The sequence below is a fragment of the Ambystoma mexicanum genome, chromosome 4q (assembly GCF_040938575.1).
Source record: "Ambystoma mexicanum isolate Mex_15411 chromosome 4q, UKY_AmexF1_1, whole genome shotgun sequence".
NCBI lineage: Eukaryota > Metazoa > Chordata > Amphibia > Caudata > Ambystomatidae > Ambystoma > Ambystoma mexicanum.
In genome coordinates this window covers 995,633,412-995,651,377 of record NC_090928.1, presented here as the reverse complement: position 1 = coordinate 995,651,377, position 17,966 = coordinate 995,633,412, and the positions used below count along the sequence as shown (strand labels likewise).

General features: G+C 45.5%; 1 protein-coding gene across 1 annotated transcript in view; it reads left to right on the top strand.

Annotated features, from left to right (window-relative positions):
• The window catches only part of PTPN14 (protein tyrosine phosphatase non-receptor type 14), a 1,387,330-nt gene that overhangs the window by 1,180,712 nt on the left and 188,652 nt on the right, over positions 1 to 17,966 (top strand). The gene's annotated exons all lie outside the window — the stretch shown is intronic.

Sequence of the window (17,966 nt, the reverse complement as noted above, 5' to 3'; positions counted from 1 at the left end):
CCCACGGCGCCCAGCACTCCTCCACCCACTCCAGACCAGCCGGACACTGAAATGGGCACAGACGAGCAGGAGGACTCTGACACGCCGTCGTCAGCGAAGGCCTTCCACGACAGGCTTACAGGTTAAGCAGAATATTTGCGGCTTATTCAACCTGAGGTAGAGCAGCCCGAGGAGGGGGTTTTGGCAGAAGTCCTCACCCTACGACCCATCACCAAAACGGGTATCCCGATGCAGAAAGACGTTGTGGCCTTGGCAAGAAAGGGCTGACTCAAGCCACACTCTTCCCAACATGTTAATAAGCGCCTCGATTGCAAGTATAGGCAGACAGAGGGGGATCCACTCTTGCTGTCGGCGCACCCCCAACTGCATTTGTCAATGATTGCTGTGGCGTCACTCTACTCTGAGCCTCAGTCGTCCTCGGTGCTGCTATGCAAGGAGGAGAAGATCTTAAAGCGTACAGGAAGAAACTGTACTCCAAAGCCTCCTTGCACCTGTGCCAGTCCAACGCGGATGCCATGCTGGCAGCTGCTACCCAGAGGCTTTGGTGGGAAATAGCATAATTCATCCCAGAACCTCCAGTTAAGAGCCAGGCATGCTTCAAGGCGGGTCTAGGAGAAGCCAAGCTAGTTGCGCTGGACATCATGGAGTCCACCGTGGCCCACAACAATACCTCTGGCTGGGCCATCTGCATCACCACAGACATCAGAAGGACGGCCTGGCTTTGGGCTACTAAATGTAACTCCGATGTCCAGGAACGCATATTGGACCTTCCGTTCGAGGGTAGTGACCTCTTCCACTCTACCACCGACGAATTAGATAAAAGGAAAAACGGCTCACAAACTGCAAAGTCTTTATCCTAACGAAGGCCACACCCAAGGCATACACCCAGCTGCATCAACCTTCCAACAGAGGGTGGTCGTTCGACTGGTTGCAGGGCTTCCAGGAACAGAGGTTGAGACAACCTGACCACTCACCCAGTCAGCACCGCCGCAAACAACAAAAACGGAGCGGGCAAAGGCTTCTTCCAGTCCCCCTCCTTCAGGTCCACATGTCTCCAGTGGGCGGCAGGCTTGCCTTTAATGTGCAATTTTTGTGCCAGAACTTCACAGACCCCTGGATCCTCTCTGTAGTATCCTCTGGGTACCGCCTAGCGGTTCCTTCTCCTACTCCTTCCTCCCCTCCACTTCCACAGATTGGGACAGCAACTGTGTTGGCAGAGATCAGGTCGCTCGTCGAGAGCCAGGCAGTGGAAGAAGTCCCAGCCTCCCAGAGAGGATTGGGATATTATTCCAGGATTTGCGCAATACAAAAGAAGTACCAGGCTGGCTTGAGAGTTGTGTTGGGCCTATCCACCCTCAACCTCTCCCTCCCTCTACAGAAGTTCAAGATGGTAACGCCACCACTCATTGCGGAGACACTAGACAGGGGAGACTGAATGTGATCCCTGGATTTGAATGACGCCTATCTACACGTCCCGATTTGGCAGCCACATTGCTCTTTCCTGTGCTTCAGGATCATGGGTTGCCATTTCCAGTACAAGGTGCTACCCTTTGGCCTCAATTCAGCCCCCAGGGTATTCACCAGACTCATGAATGCGGTGGCAGTCCTCCTCAGGGCCACCATGTCTACCCGTACCTGGACGACTGGCTCGTCAGGGCGAGATCTCAGGAGGGGGGTTACCCACACTTCCTCTGCACTTATGAGCACTCTCCATGACCTGGGGTTTACGATCAACCTCAAGAAGTCTCAGCTGCAGCCCACTCAGTGCCTCACCTTCCTGGGCCTCATCTAGGATACAAGCTCTGAGAGGGTCTTTCCCTCAGAGGACAAGATTACGGCCATCAAGAGGGCCACTACGCACTTCCTTACCAGAGCAGTGACCTCGACCTGGTGGTACCAGCACTTATTGGTTTCATGGCAGCGTGTGTACTGGCCGTGTCGCACACGAGACTCGGGATGAGGAGGTTACAGCTGCAATTCGCAGCCTCTTGGAATCAGGAGAGGGGCTCCCAAGCTGAGCTGGTCAGCATACCTCCTTCTCTCCACTCGGACCTCACATGGTGGTCCAGGGACTGCAACCTACAGATGGGCAGGCCCTTTCGGGAGCTGCCCCCGCAGGTCACCATCATTACGGACTCCTCCCTGGAAGGCTGGGGAGCCACTCTGGTCAGCCACAGCGTCCACAGAGTCTGGATCCGTCAGTAGCAGGAGTCACATTTCAATTGGCTGGAGCTCAGGGCCATCTGGCTAGCCCTCAGAACTTTCCTTCCGATCATTGGCGGCAGGACCGTCCTTCTCCAGACCGACAACTCCACCAGCATGTACAATGTGAACAAGCAGGGGGGGAGGGGTACCAGTTCCCTTCCGCTGTGCAGCCTAGTGGTCAGCATGTGGGAATGGGCCCTGGAGAACAACATCTACCTCACGGCCGTCCACGGGGAAGCCCACTTGGAAGCAGACAGGCTAGGCAGACTGGGACCGGAAAATTACGAATGGCAATTGAACGGCCAGGTGCTGCAGGTGGTCTTCTGAACACGGGCCATCCTCAGGTGGATCTATTTGCCTCCTGGGAGAACAGGAAGTGTCATCAGTTCGCATCTTGGCAGGGGCAGCCTGCCAAGGTCAGCCCTGAATGTTATGGGGCTGTTAGATGTCTCATGCAGTCTGGGAGACTGACCCACTGGCGGTGACCCAGCTGGCAGTGAAAGTCCTTATAGCCCAACTTTTGAATCTAGATTTGGTCACAGTCGGTTGATTGGCTGAGCCTGGTCAGAGGAAATGAAAATTCCCAAAGAGACGGTTGCAGGCCAGACACTTGAAGGATATTTTGTGCCACTGATTTTTAAGGATGCGAAAATGACAGGTACCGTACAAAATGACTCATCTACCAGCCATACCTTTGTGACTTGTGATTAAGAAGAGCACTAACTGACTATGACTTCGTACTATGGAGTTGTGAGCTGCCGGCCACAAGGCTTCATAAGGCGCTGACATTGAACATTCAAACAGCCTTTGAGGAGTGGTCTTACTGACACTAAGATACGGTCTGGCCTGGATATTCCCTTTGGGATTGAAACCATAAGGGTGAAGATAATTACGCATTAGAATTGCAATTTGGGAATCAACAAACCACCATCCGCACTGCTGTGACAACGTCAACTTGTCAAGTTCTTCCTTAGAGACCACAGCAAGACCGGTTTAAGGCGTTGTTATGCCCCGGTGTATCTATAACCATGAAGAAGTTCATTATATTAATTTTAACCACTAGAGGAACGAAACATGTTCGGAAACTTTAGATACTAATATAAAGCATCAATAAAAGCTTAAGAATCTCGAATAGGTGAAACTCAGGTATTGACTAACCCAGACATCTAGACAGGAGGTACTCATTGTCAACAACACGGTATCACCTGTTGTATTATCAAGTGGTTCAATCCTATTGTAAAAATGAAGACTTGAATAACTGAAAGCTGTTCACATTTTTATGCACATTTGAATTGAGATCTCTAAAGGAGAGATACTGTGAAATTGCGTTTTTTGTACAATTGAAGCACATTTTGCACATTAGTATTGATGTGACGAACATCGCTATGCACTTTAGAGCACTGGACACTTTGTTTTATGTGATGATTTTAACAACTCTATTTATTAAAAACTGTTTGTTATTATAATATTGTTCTATGAAGTCAGGTTGTATTTTCCTTGAACTTCTACTTGTCTTTGTTTGAATTGTCGTTCACTAATGTGTGGATCCCTAATTCATCCAGTGAACTACATGCCATAAACCTAATTTAGGTATGGGAGCGTTGTTGTTCTAATTATATACAGGTCAGGTTTGCTCCCCCTTAGCCTATTATTATACCTGATTTCCCCCACTTTTTAAAGCAGGGCGCCAGCTCCCCTGGGCGACGCATTGCAGATTCAATGGGAGGACATGACCGCCTATGTCTTTCCTCCCACACCCCCTGATCCCCAGAGTGTAATCCTCAAGATAAAGGAAGCTTATCACCTCAGCATCATTTTGATAGCTCCATGGTGGCCGGCGAGACCGTGGTTCTCCGAACTGCTCAGCCTCACGGACAGACCACCCATTCACCTTCCACTGGGTCCAGCACATCTCCTGTCCGGGCAGGGGGGCAGGGTCCTCCACCTCACGCCTCAGAACTTAGCACTCGCAGCGTGGTCCCTGAGCAGATCAAATGAAGAATAGAACCTTATGTTGTCACACGGTGGCCCTATGATGCACTCCTAAGGGGGCAGAAAGTCCCAAAGATTTTAGCATGGTCTTTTCTGTGGCACACACACAATGGAAGAGCCCAAGTTTCGACCAATAAACTCTACAATATTGCTTTATTAGAGTTGACACAAAAAAAATTAACAAGGGCACCTGCTAAGCCCTGATAAACCTAGGTGGGAATTACAGTTGAGAAACATGAAATTTGTATTGTTAGATTTCATTGAGGCATAACCCCATTTATATTATCAAAATCAAAAGGAAAATGACTTAGCAAGTCATCTTCATGTTCTCTTACAATATATATATAATATATTTCAAAACACCACAATGATTCCACTACACGACAATCAAATCGAATCCAAAATAGCTCCCATTCGATCTATATGTATCGTGCCTTTAAATGTCATTCCTGTCAAGGGTGTCGAGATCTCAGCTCTCACTAAGCTGTTCCGTAGAGCTTTATTGTTTCTGTATGCAAACATATTGATTTTGACAATATAAATCAGGTTATGCCTCAATGAAATCTAACAATTGAATTTAAGTGTTTGAAATATCTCTTGCTATTGAATAACTGTAATGAGCAATGTGTGACACTCAGTTTATAAACACATACAAATTCCATGTTTCTCAACTGTAATAAAGCAATATTGTAGAGTTTATTGGTCGAAACTTGGCCTCTCCCATTATGGGTGTGCCACAGAAAAGACCATACTAAAACCTTTGAGACTTTCTGCCCCCTTAGGAGTGCATCATAGGGCCACCTTTGGGGATCCAGGCCCGGGTATCAAGCATGCAAGGGTTCCATGGCACGGTGGATGGTTGCACAAGCCGCTGCCAGCTTACATGCACATGCACGCTGTCTGGGCCAAGGCCACAGCCATAGCATTCCAGCTGCAGGTTCCGTGGCAAGTCATAAGCAGGGCGGCCACCTGCGCCATCCCTTCGGCTTTCTGTAAGCATTATTGTTTGGACGCTGGCTCTAAGTCAGACGCGGCCTTCGGACAGGCAGGTCTCAGGAACCTATTTGCTTAAGGAGGGACCCTGAGCCTACATTCAGTCGTAATCGCCCATGCAGTATGGAGGAAAGGGGACGGGACGTAAGAGTAATTATAAGTTACTCACTGTAGTGACTAACATACTCTTTGTCCTCAGTCCCCTTTCCTCCATTCGTCCCTCCATCCCCCATCCCTTAATAATACTGGTATCATTAGGCAATGTTAAATATTGTCTACCCGTCAATGGGTACTAAGGTGTGGCGCCAGTGGGCGGGGTCAGGGTAACGCTTGCTCCCAGGGCAGCGCTCCCACGCGCCTCTACATTTAAAGGGGAAGAAGGGTTTTTCTGGTGAACAGGTTTTTTTTCCATTTTTTATTATTGTTTTAATTGAAAATCAATTTTTACAAGAGTCGACAGTTTCTCGTTTTCTGTAATCTGGTAAAACCTTTAGAAGAAAGTCAAGGTCCTAAGGAGGGGGCAGATAGTTGAATGGGGATGACAATGAAAGCGTACAATACACAGCATAACTGGTTGATGGTCTCTGAAACTCTGAACCCCATGTAGTTCTTTCGTTTTTCAAGTGAGGATTCTACTGGTCAATTCAAAGGGTTCCTCCACCCCCGATCCCTTATGCAGTCTTTCATCTTAACTTTCAATCTGATCTTGTAGTGTCTAATTTCAAGTTCTTAAAAAATTTCGTAACTGCGATCACCCACTTAGTACGTTCGCCACTCAAGAGGCGTGACCACCATTCCTTTTTGTCATAAGAGTGGAGATCGAAAAGAATATGACTAAAGTAAGTCTTTTGTTGCTGGTCAAGGGCTTGACAGTTTAGTAATAGATGTCTTAAGTTTTCGATTGACTCCTTATTTTGACAAAAACGGCAGGATTTTTCGCTTTGTTTGCTCCTTATGGCTACTACCTCTTTAGTCATTAGTAAATTCAATCTTATTCTCATAAAACCTTCCCTTAGATTTTTGTTGGGAAATTCTTGCATGTAATTTGGAGGTTGATTGATTTTGTTTATTATCAAGGGTATATTCTTTGTCAGTTTGTTTCTATTAGCCTGATCTTGCGTGGATACCCAATCCTGAGTAAGTAGCTTTTTTTTAAATTTTGTTTGGATTTTTCAGAAGATCCTCCTCTGTGCAGCTGATTTGGCCAAGTCTCACTTGAATATCCGTGACCCATCTTGACATGATCTCAGTGCTGCTTTCTTGGAGTTCCTTTTGATTAGGCAAAATATGTGAGGGCTTGCAGGGTCAATTATCTTCCTATATAGCATGATTTTGTTGCAAGCAACTATCAATGAAATAGATTGAATGGTGTTGATTGTGTAAGTGACAAAACCCTTTGCCAAAACTTTCCTTCTAACTTATCCCATAAAGTTTCAGGGAGATTTGGCATTGCTTCTACACCATATGTCAGGCTTGGTATGATCTTGGCCGTGTAGAAGTTCAGGACCGGTATGAAGGAAAATCTTCTGTATTTCCTGTTTACAGCTTTGGTCTGTGCGATCAGGGATTTCAGTTTTTCTTGGAGAGCATCTTGCAATTTTAGATCCCTTCTGTTTGAGCTAAGGGTCACGCCTAAATATTGGAAGCTAGTGACTGTGTCTAGCTTTTCCCCCAATGAACCACTTTGGGTTTTCATTTTTCTTCTTTACAAGTTTGAAAGACTTTATCTTGGTTTTGGAGTTATTTCCAGATCGTTCGCTTTAATGAACAAGGTCAAGTTGTTCAATTTTCTTTGTAGGCCTATTTGAGTTTGGTCAATAATGATAATGTCATCTGCATAGATTAATCGTGGTAGGGGTTCACCCCCAAATGTTAGAGTGAAAGCTGGGACTTCAGATTCACTGCCCTTATAGTTGGCAATGTAGGCATCGTATAGCACCGGGGCCAAGGGGCAGCCTTGCTTAACCCCTTGGGCCATTTCGATAGGTTTTGTTAATTGACCCGCTCTGCTGAGACGTACTTGGATTGTTGTTTCAGAGTATAAGGCTCTGATTTGCGCCAATAGTTGTGGTGGGCATTTCCAAGAAATGAGTTTGTTCCAAATTTTGGACCGGTTGACCTGGTCAAATGCCTGTACGAGGTCTATGAACCCCACAAATACTCTTGGTTTGCCTTCCAAGACTTTGTTCTTGAGTATGCTCAGCAGAAGGATCTTTGCTGTTGTTCCTGTAGCTTTAAGAAATCCAGACTGCAAAGGATCTTTGATTTTGTTATTATTGGTCCAGGTTTGGAATTGGTTCAGTGTAAAAGAGGCAAAGATCTTTCCGATTGTGCCAAGTAATGCGATTGGGCGGTAGTGTTTCGGGTTATCCCTTGCTCCCTTCTTAAATATTCGGACAGTGTTTGTGCATTTCCATGACAGTGGGATTGATCTGGTCCTCTGACATTTTGCAAATACTTTAGAAATGAATATCGACCAGGCGTCCGCCTGTTTTTTCAAGTCAAAGTTGGTCACCCCGTCCCGGCCTGGAGCTCTCGAGTGATTTAGTTTTCTTATTTTGGCTAATATTTGATCCGGGTTATGCGGAATGACCCCTGGCTCAGGAGGCTCTTCCGGCATTTGTTCGAGACAGATGTTTCTCGCTTGGTACAGTTGTTTGAAGTGGTTAATCAATCTGCGCTTTACAACTAATTCTTGATCATATGTGTGGGTTTCAGATCTTGCACAAATTGACAATTTTCCGTCCAGTTTCTTGAAGGCCATGAGGAGCGGGCGATAGTCTATTGTTTTGCTGGCCATGCCCATAATTAGATTATCTATTGGTTAGTTTTGCAATCCCTGCTTCTGTTATCTTGAGGCGGACTGCACTGCAGTCAGCCTCTAGTTCATGTTGGATTGTCTCAGTTGGTGGTTTAGGAGAAATCCACGTAATCTGGAGCATGTTGTGATCGCTATGGGTTGTTCTTACTACCTTGAAAGATTTTATTTCCGCAAGCAGATTGAGTGAGACGTAGATATGATCTATCGTTCCTGTTTGGTTTTCTCTCTCCCAGGTTGGAATCCTTTCCGTTGTTGTTTCAAACAGCAGATGGAGATTGTGCAAGTCGTTGATTTTCATGAGTGACTCCCATAATCGGGCCCTTCCTGATGAATCTGTGTGTTGTCAGTAAGTAGCTTTTTGGTCGCCGACCCCTTTACAAGTTATGTTTAAATCACCGCCAATCAAAATATGATCACTGTCATGATTCTCAGATGTTGTTTCAATAACGTTTTCCAGGTCGTTCAGAAACTCGTTATTAGTAATTGCCCTTGGGTTCCAGTAAATGTTTATAAAAATCATCTTCCCTTTTATTGCTTCTGAATTTGCAGTGTGACGGTTCCACAGAACTAGTGATGCTTGTATGAATTTTGTTGATGTTAGTACTGAAATCAATTGGAACCCGCTGCTCGAACGGAAGGCTGTTAGTAGGCCAGACATCGGGCAGCCTTTGGTACCTCTGTATGCAGGGGAGACGTGGATTTCAAAGCCGTCCAGAGAGGGTTTATTTAACAGCCACGTTTCTTGTAGCGTTATTACGTCATGTTGTCCCAGATTTATATCACTTTCTTTGACCAAGTGGGTGAAGCCTCTAGTGTTCCACGAAATGGATAGGTTTTCCGTTGGGCTTTCGTTAGAGGGTTCGAGTGGTCGATGTGCTCTTGTGGGTTTTGGTAATTGCTAAACATTTTTGTTTAGAGCGGGCGCGATCCAAGACATTTTTTCCACGCTCTTACCTCCATTTGGTTCCAGATGGCTTGAGCTTTTGGTTTAGTTCACTGTCAATTTTTGATCGAAGGTGATTTTCATTGTTGGAATTGGGCCCTTTGGAAATCGATCGGGGTCTTTGAGTTCGACCGATAAGTCGCAATCACTGGAACTCGAGTGATTGAAACCTTGAGATGTTCCCGTTGTGGGGAGTTTATGTTGTAATCTTTCCCCATAAGATTGGAGTTTTGACGGATTATCGCTTTTTCTCATTGTTCTGTTTGCGATTTCCCTTTCAGCCTTACTCCTGGTAGTCGGGTAGAAGCAGGATTCTCTAGAAAGCAAGCGTCTTCTACCTCCTAGCCATAATTCCTTGGATGGTTGATGCAATCTGTGAGTTGATCTATCAGGATGACTGTGGGCGGAGAATCGTTCATGAGTCTTCTGGTTCAGGTCGTCAAGTGTATAACCCCAGTGATATAAATAATCAGCTGCTTGTCTCATCCAGTCTTTTACCATTGAGGATTCAATGAACAAGAAAGCTGAATCATTGCGCCCGTTTATTCCCAGCTCCACGATTTTCAGGTCACTTGATCTTAATCGTTTTAGACCTGGTATTCTTGAGAATAGTTCCATCAGGGTTCTTCTGTTTAATATCAGATTATCCCTTTTGTCGGCTACTCTTCGAATTTTAAAAGCTTTTTCAAGTCTTTTCTTTTTCTCCTGCGGCATTGTTTTAAAATTTCGGTCTGAAACTTTTGTGTATTTTGTTGATGAGGATATATTTGTATGTTGTGGCGATCTTCTTGCTCTGTGGTCATCTAACGCCACTAACCTATAATTCGGCTTTTTAAGAAATTCAGTGGCATTGGTGGAGTCTTTTTTCCAGTAGACTTTTTTATTTCCATTTTCATTCCTCTCTTTTGATATGTAATTGTTGGAATAAACTGTTGGGGATGCAGGTTCTGTGATCTTGTGGCTTTCTTTCAGTATTTTATTTGTTTGGATTTTTCTTTTGTCTTCAAAGGTGAGGAACGTCAGAGCCAAAGAATATTTTGTTATTTTCTTTTTTTCCTGTGATGGTAGATCTCTATCATCACTTGTTCCCGTCACTGCTTTCCTTTTCCTACCTTCGGGCGGTGGGTAATTCAAATTCGTGTCATCTTCAAGATGTATACTCATATTCAATAAATCTAGTGAGTCGTCAGAGGTTTTACTATCTAATGAGTGCTGAGCACGTCTTAACTTAGATGTTAAAACCTTGGGCTTCCCCTTGGATGTGTGTAGAGAGCTTGGTTTTTGTATATTCAGCAACACCACTCACCGGTTGTTTGTTTTTAATGGTTTCTCCAGGGGATGTTTGTCTGTGCTTGAATTTGACTTTAGATTCAAAGCCCACACAATATCAGTGATGATTGGGGCCTTTTTTGAGAATATTCCGAAGGATGCCACCTCATCCAACTGTTTCTTCAACTTGCTGTCCGCTAGGAGGAGTCTGTCTGTGGTTGGTTCTAAACTTATCTCTGAGATGTTGTTCTGATATATGCATCCATTTATTGTTGTTCCTCCCTTGAGTGAGTTCTTTGTTGCACTATTTGATTTGTTTCCTGCCCCTAAGGATGGTAGTTCTGCAATTGCTGCTGTCTTCTCTGATGTTTGTGTTTTTTTTTACCCCAGCTCCCACGGTCAGGTCAATAAGACCGTTTTCCACGTCTGGGATTAAGATGACAGGATCCTTTGAACACTCATTCATTCGAGTTCCCTGCGAAGAAGAGCGGTTCCCCCCCTACATGATTGTCAATTTTTTGGCTGATTTTGGGGGGTGAGTGCTGAAAGTCTTTGCGGGAGATTTTAATTGTCTGGTTCTTTGTGTTTGATGCTTCTGTGTTCTTTGCCAGTATATAGCCTTCAACAGAGAAAGTTTTGAGGTCATTGCAGCAGTAATATTTGTATGATCCTTCAAGGTTTCTGCTATTCCCTCAGACAATTTGCAGAAAGGGGCCATTGTGATAGTAATTGCGGACATAATCGTTAATAGATCAGGCTTTTTTCCTGGAGAGTCTGAAAATCAGAACGTCTTCTCCTTTTCGGAGAGCTGAGGGATATACGGTCTGTTCTTGGGGTTGCTTCATAGGCATTAGCTTTTGCATTCTCCCTCTTTTCTCGTGGCTGTAGTCTACTTTCATTTTGAAGTTCACCCAGTGAAATTTGGAGAATATCCAATAAGCCACCTTTGGTTCCTGGGGCCAGCATGGATTCCGGGTGTAACTTTTCCATGAGATCAGGAGAGTTGTTACATATAGTGTCAATCGGTCTTGCAAAGACAATCTCGTTGCTAGCTTTAGGACTTGGAGGAAAGGGGGGGTTCATCTAAGCTCCGTTCTTCTTGTGGCTCGGATCTCAGACCCGCTAGCAGTGACTCGCTTTGGTTGCTTGGTTGACTTTCCCCCATCGTTGGTGGTGGTCTCTGACTGCCATAATGCCATCTCAAAGCTTGGCTTGGTATAGTTTTAGATGTTAATTTTGTGGGGTCCAAAGACCCATTTATGGGCTTCTCGACTGTTTTTGGTGGTTCCAATATGGCAGCAGATTCACCTAGCCCTTCCAGTATTTCCGCGTCCAAGATTTCTCCCGATGGTTGGCTTCTTTTTTAAAAATAATTAAGGACTGATTTGCAAGATATTTTTTCCTCCTTTCGGGGTAGATGTCAACCGTCCCTTTTCAGAACTCGCCTTTTTCTGAGTGTTGTTGGTTTTCCCATCTTGTTTACATGTTGTTTTCTTGTTGGGGGAGCTTGTTTCTCTTGAAGTTTCAATGAGTTTTTTTTCAAGGGCTTCGTAGGCTCAGAATCCAAGTCGGACGAGTCTGATGTTTCAGTTTTGTATGAACCCAGGGGAAGTTTGTCAATTGTTTTATTTATGATCCATCGGACCATTGTGTATGTATCTTGCAATGTCATAGAATTCACTGGCTCTTCATGCACACAGTCAATGAGTTCGCCAGTGGAAGCTGTAGGCAAGGTGGAGGTATTGTCTCTGGACACGAACACAGATGGAAATACTGTCCATGGGGGCCCGTGAACCTCTGCCTGCAGTGTCAATTTATTTACAGGAATCAGGCTCACTCTCTGTTCGTCCACATGAGGCGGCAGGCGTCTTCCAGGTGGTGCGGGGTGATAGTTTGCACAGGCCCCATCGGGTAGGTCTTGCGATACCCTACCAGCTTCATTAGTAATTGAATCCACCAGGGGCACGATGGACTTGCTGGGTACCTGAGCACCAGGGAGTTTGTTGATAGTTTGTTTCACTGCGGGTTCATGTTGCACCTCATCAGGCTGATTTGGGGGTGTACGAACAGATCCCAACCTTCCCGAGGGCGAGTTCGATATCATGCTGTCACCAGCACCCCTCCCCCCCAATTATAGGGGAGATCAGAGGATGAGGCACTGGAAGCCACCTTCTAGACATGGCTGGAGTGCGGGCCAGGGCCACCAGCTGTCGGGGGCACCGTAGAGCAGAGCTCCTCAGTAAGGGGCCGGATACACGTTCCAGGCCGCTTTTTCGGTCCGCTCTTTCTGCCATGCACTACCACTAAGAGCGGGTCCTCCACTCCTCACAGCTCCAAACAGTCTCAAAACAGGTTTTTGGCGCTACCCTTTTCTCCTCGTCGGGTTTATCGCCGCAAGGGCACCACGGCAAGCCTTTTGAACGCACTTCAAAGTCACGTGACACGCTAAGTGCCGGATGTTTCCAAAGGTGTCATTAAAGGGACAGAGCCCCAAAGCAGTCCGTGGTTAGCAGCACTCTCCTTCCTTAGTCCACAGAAGGAATAGGACAGCACAGGAGGCGCAGCAACAGAGACACAGCTCCACAGTCTCAAAACAGGTTTTTGTCCCCACCCTTTTCTCCTCGTCGGGCTTACCGCCGCACGGGCACCACGGCAAGCCTTTTGAACGCACTTCAAAGTCACGTGATAGGTCACGTGACACGCCAAGTGCCGGATGTTTCCAAAAGTGTAATTAAAGGGACAGAGCCCCAAAGCAGTCCTTAGTTAGCAGCATGCTCCTTCCTTAGTCCACAGAAGGAACAAGGCAGCACAGGAGGCGCAGCAGGAGAGACCCAACTCCACAGTCTCAAAACAGGTTTTTGTCACCGCCCTTTTCTCCTCTTCGGGCTTCTGTCTCCCGTCCCTAGGAAGGGATGCCCATGCAGTATGGAGGAAAGGGGACTAAGGACTAAGAGTATGTTAGGCACTACGTTGAGTAACTTATAATTTTTGCTAGGGATTTTTACGAGTTAGCGGTTTCTTCTTCAAACCAGATGTTGAAGCCTCCCAGGATTATCAGGTGTTCCTGCTAGAGGGCTAGGTTGGTAATGACTTCTGTGAAGGCATCCACGAAGGTTGCATCATATGTCGTTGGTCTGTAAACTAGAACAAATTTGAGGTTTGTTTTGAGTTTGCTGTTAGGTGAACGATTAGGGATTCGCAGTTCTCGATGCTTAGTGGGTCATCCGTTTTAATTTTCAGGTGTTCCTTGTAACCTACTGCCAGTCACCCTCCTCTTTTGTTTTTTATTTTTGCCTGTGAGCACTAGAAGTTGTCAGGGAGGCAGTTGTGGAGTGTGATTTTGTAGTTTTCGTCTAGCCAAATTTCGGTTATGAATAGGATGTCAATACCCCCGTCGCACAGGAGATCAAACATTTTGGTGTCATGTTTGGACATTGATCTTGCATTGATTAGGTTGCAATGGATCTTTTCGACTGTTAGGATTATTTTTTGTCTGTTTTGTCTTACAGTAGTTCTGTTGGGTTGCTTCTGTTTTGCTTACACAAACTGATTGGAGCTCTGTGGGCTCTGCTTCGTCATTGAATCATTCTGTTAGATTGATAGCTGTGTTTGAGAAATCTTCTACTTCTTCATCTTGTATGTTTTGATGTAGTTGTTGAGGCTGCCCTTGTATTTTTGCAATATAAGGAATGAGGGCATTGATTTTGTTCCTTTCTCTTCTCGGATCTTCTCTTTTTTTCCTGCAAGGTTCCAATAGGTGTTCTGTCTGCCTAGAACTGCCGGTGGCATTGGGGTGTTGCGGTGTGGAGGCAGTTGCGAGGTATGTTGTTAGATGTAGGGATTTTTCTCATTTCATGACGGTTGTTCATGGTGTTTATAGGGGTGTGTTCTGTATTCATGGCCGTTTCTGCTGAAAGAGGGAGCAGCTGCATTGGGATTGTTCCTTGTTTCTTTGGCGGCGTCCTGTTCTGTGTCAGGGCATCCTGTGGCCCTAGGTGGTTGCAGGGCTTGTATTATTTTGTGGTTTGCCTTACAGGGGCTGTGGCCCACCTGTAGGCTCTCGTGTGATTTGGATGGTGTTGAATCTCGTCTTTTTGCCTTGTGAATGTGCGATGCACTATGTGGCCTCGCTTCTTTTGTACATAGTTATAATCCGGGGCGAGTTGTGGGGTAGTTGTGATATAGTGGGCTGCTGTTGAAGATTTCCTGTGGTGTCTGCGTACAAGTGATTTGTGAGATATTTGGGGGATCCTGGGCTTGGGTTGTTCTAGGGTGCAGATAGTTTGCTGGGGGTTTCCAGGGTGGCTGTCTACATAGAGGATTTTTCGGTTTCACTTCTCTTTCCTGTTGGTGGAGGGTGTAAGTGCAGTGGTGTTGGGATATTAAGCGTTGGAGAGACGGTTGGCAGTTGGGTTATTGATCGGTTGTGGGACGTGAACGACCTGACCTTGGTTCTTAGTTGAGTATTGATCAAGCTATTGTTAGTTGCTTTCAGCGGTTAGCCGGATGATCGAGGATGGTTGGTGAAAGCCTTCATTTCACAAAATGGCAGATATAAACGCTCCTAAATATGAGATTTTTGGAATGTGGGAGAAGGGCCTAGGCTTCACAGATTGGCAGATATAAGCACACCTAAATTTGAGAGTCCTCGACAGTGGCAGAAAGGCCTGGGTCTCACAAAATGGCAGATATAAACACAGCTGAATTTGAGATTACTAGATGGTGTTGGAAAGGCCTGGGTTTCGCAGAGTGGCAGATGTAAACACACAACTACATCTTAGATTCCTCGATAGTGGGAGAAAGGCCTTGATTACACATCGTGGCAGATAAAAACACACCTACTTTTGAGATTCCTAGACAGTAGGGAAAAGGCCTAGGCTTCAAAATATGAAGGGCATTTAAGTGTGCTTGGATTCCCACTGGTTTTCCCAGAAGATGTCATGGGCGTTTTGGTTGTTTAGTGTGAGTTGAGCGTTAACGTGGCTATTAGTACCTGAAAGTTGTGCCTACCTTATCCGTTGATGCTGGTTGACGGCAGTATAGTCCCGTCTGGCAGGTGTGGACACTGTCGGGGCAACTTGTGTTGGTCACTGGTGGAGTGTCTTGGTCACCACCCAGATGAGTGGAGGTGGGATGCAAGCTAGTGTTACAATTGTCTAGATGTGATGCAATTTAATGTTGTTTAGATGTGACACAATGCTAGTCTTCACAAATCTTCTATCTGAGTGTGACACATGGCTAAACTTAACCAGGACAGTATGTGAATGCCTAAATTGGAGGCACAGCTGAAGTGCAAACACCTAGATTTCAGGTATCTGAATAGATGAGAGCGCATAAGTATGGGACACAACAGTGAATAACACCACTGAGTGTTTGTTACACAGCAGTGAAGGATTATTCTTTATTAGTTGACTGATTTAGGTATAAGGTATTCTTATGCTGTGTAGGTAATAAGAGAGCAGGGCCTTTTGGAATACAGTGATTGCTGTACTCCCCACCCATACCACGCTTATCTTGTCAACCTCTGCTGGTGGACGGCTAGCTACTGGCTCCTCAGGCGAACACGGACAAACACGGTCTGGAGTTGCTTCTTTGGGAGCTGCCCTTTGCAGTGGGCTGCCCTAGAGGGTGTAGTTAAGTGCCTGCCTCCTGGAGGGAGACAGCCAATCATGGACAAGCGTCAGGGGAATGGTCACAGAGGTGTGGCAGTGAAATGGAAACAAGTCCAGAAGGCAAGAGGAAATGGCTGCCAGGAACAAAGGCAGAGACACACCTGACTATTCCAACCAATTGCAAGGGTGGGCGGTGGGGACAGGAAGAAGCCAGAAACAAACAAAGGACTACACCCCAGGGACCGCACACTCTAGATGCAGGCCAGCTCAGAAAAACAGGGTGAGAAGCCCCAGAAACACAAAGTCACACAAAGTCACATATGCTCAAAGACACAAGCTAAACAGTATATCCTGGGTTCCATTGTCTTTTCTAGGGAACTGATGGCATGTCTCCCCTCTGGGAGAACATGTGGTCTAAGTGCCTGAGGCGTGGGAAAGGGATAAGTCAGGGGAGGTTTTCAGTCACCTGAGCCACCATGGCTCTTCCATGGTCTTTTAGACAAAAGTTGCATTCTTTTGATTCAGCCCTTAGTTCCCAGATCTTGATTGTGTTCCTTTCTGCCTAAGTCCCCCTGCCTATCCATGCTGTGCTCTAGTGGGTCCCCAGGACTCCCTAGACTTAACAATCACCATTTATGTCTGTGGCTGATGATGGGCTTGAGAACCTGGGAATCCCAGGGATTCCCACTTTTGGTACCTACATTGCATGGCAGGTGATGGCACATGGCTCCTCAAGCCCCATCAGTCAGCTTGAAATATGTGACTTTGTCATACCAGGGATTGAACCAATGCGTTAGACAAATGATGTCTTCTTTTCATCTTCTGTAACACCCATGCTACATAATCCTGATATTTGCCACAGGACCAGTCAGATTTTGCTTCCTAAATTTGGAAACTTGAGAGCCAGTGAGATTGTAGCAACTCTATAACAATATACTTTTAAAACAGGCTAAAATGGACAGGTACCAATATGCCAAAATATGTACTGAATTTCAGGAACAATGAATTTCTGAGTAATTATAAGAAGACATCTTTAAGGCCAAGAGAGATTTCCTAAACAAGGAAATAGCAACAACGAGAAATAAATCAAGAGAACTGTTTCCTATTGTATCGAAGTTCTGTCAGCCCATCTGTAAGGTTTCAACTATTGAATCATCGTTGCCACAAGCTAATATTTTTAACTAGTTCTTTAAGGAAAGAATTGCTAGACGTTGAAGCCAAAGTTAAGAATGTGGCACTGAACTCCTTAAGACAGGTGATTGATAAATCCCTACTACAATCAGTGCAGATGGGGACGATGGATTCAACCGTCCTCTTTGATTTTCATTTGGTATCCGAGAATTATGTGTATTCTCTAATTAAAGTTTTCAAACTCACTAATGACTCTATTTCCCTTGCCTGCCTGTGCAGCAAAGCGTATGGCTCAGGAAATCACACCTTTTTTAACTGATTTTATCAACAAATCTTTGATTCAGGGCACAGTACCTCAAAGGCTAGATACTGTCCTGACACCATTATAACAAAAGAAAACGTAGATTCCATTATTCTCCAGAACTACCGCCCAATTTCAGGACTTCCGTGGCCTGGGAAAATTCTGGAGAAAGTGGTTACCTGGATTGTGTGGAAAAAGTTATTACTGGACCCCTTTCAGTCAGGTTCTCGACCCAAGTTTGTAATGGAGACAGCCCTATTGGCGGTTCTGATGACCTTTTAAAATCTGCGGATCAGAGGAAATTACCACTGCTAGTGATGTTGGGCCTGTCTGCAGCTTTCGATATGGTCAACCACCATATCTTGCTCGGTCGGCTGAGATTGGTGACGAGATTTTTCAAGCATGCCATTAAGTGGTTTCAATCGTTCCTGGCCGATCGAGAACAACTGGTCCAACTGGGGGCCTACATCTCAGATCCCATTCTTATGGAATGCAGAGTCCCGCGGAGGTACTCATTGTCACCATTACTTTTTAATAGGCATTTACAACCTTTGATGGAGATTCTGCGATGTCACGGTTTGAACTATCATTCATATGCTGATAATACCCAGAGCTTCATCAAAGTTGGACATTTTGAGGAAACTTTTATTAGGGTCAACTGATGCATGGAGGAGGTTAGTGAGTGGATGTCTCTTAATG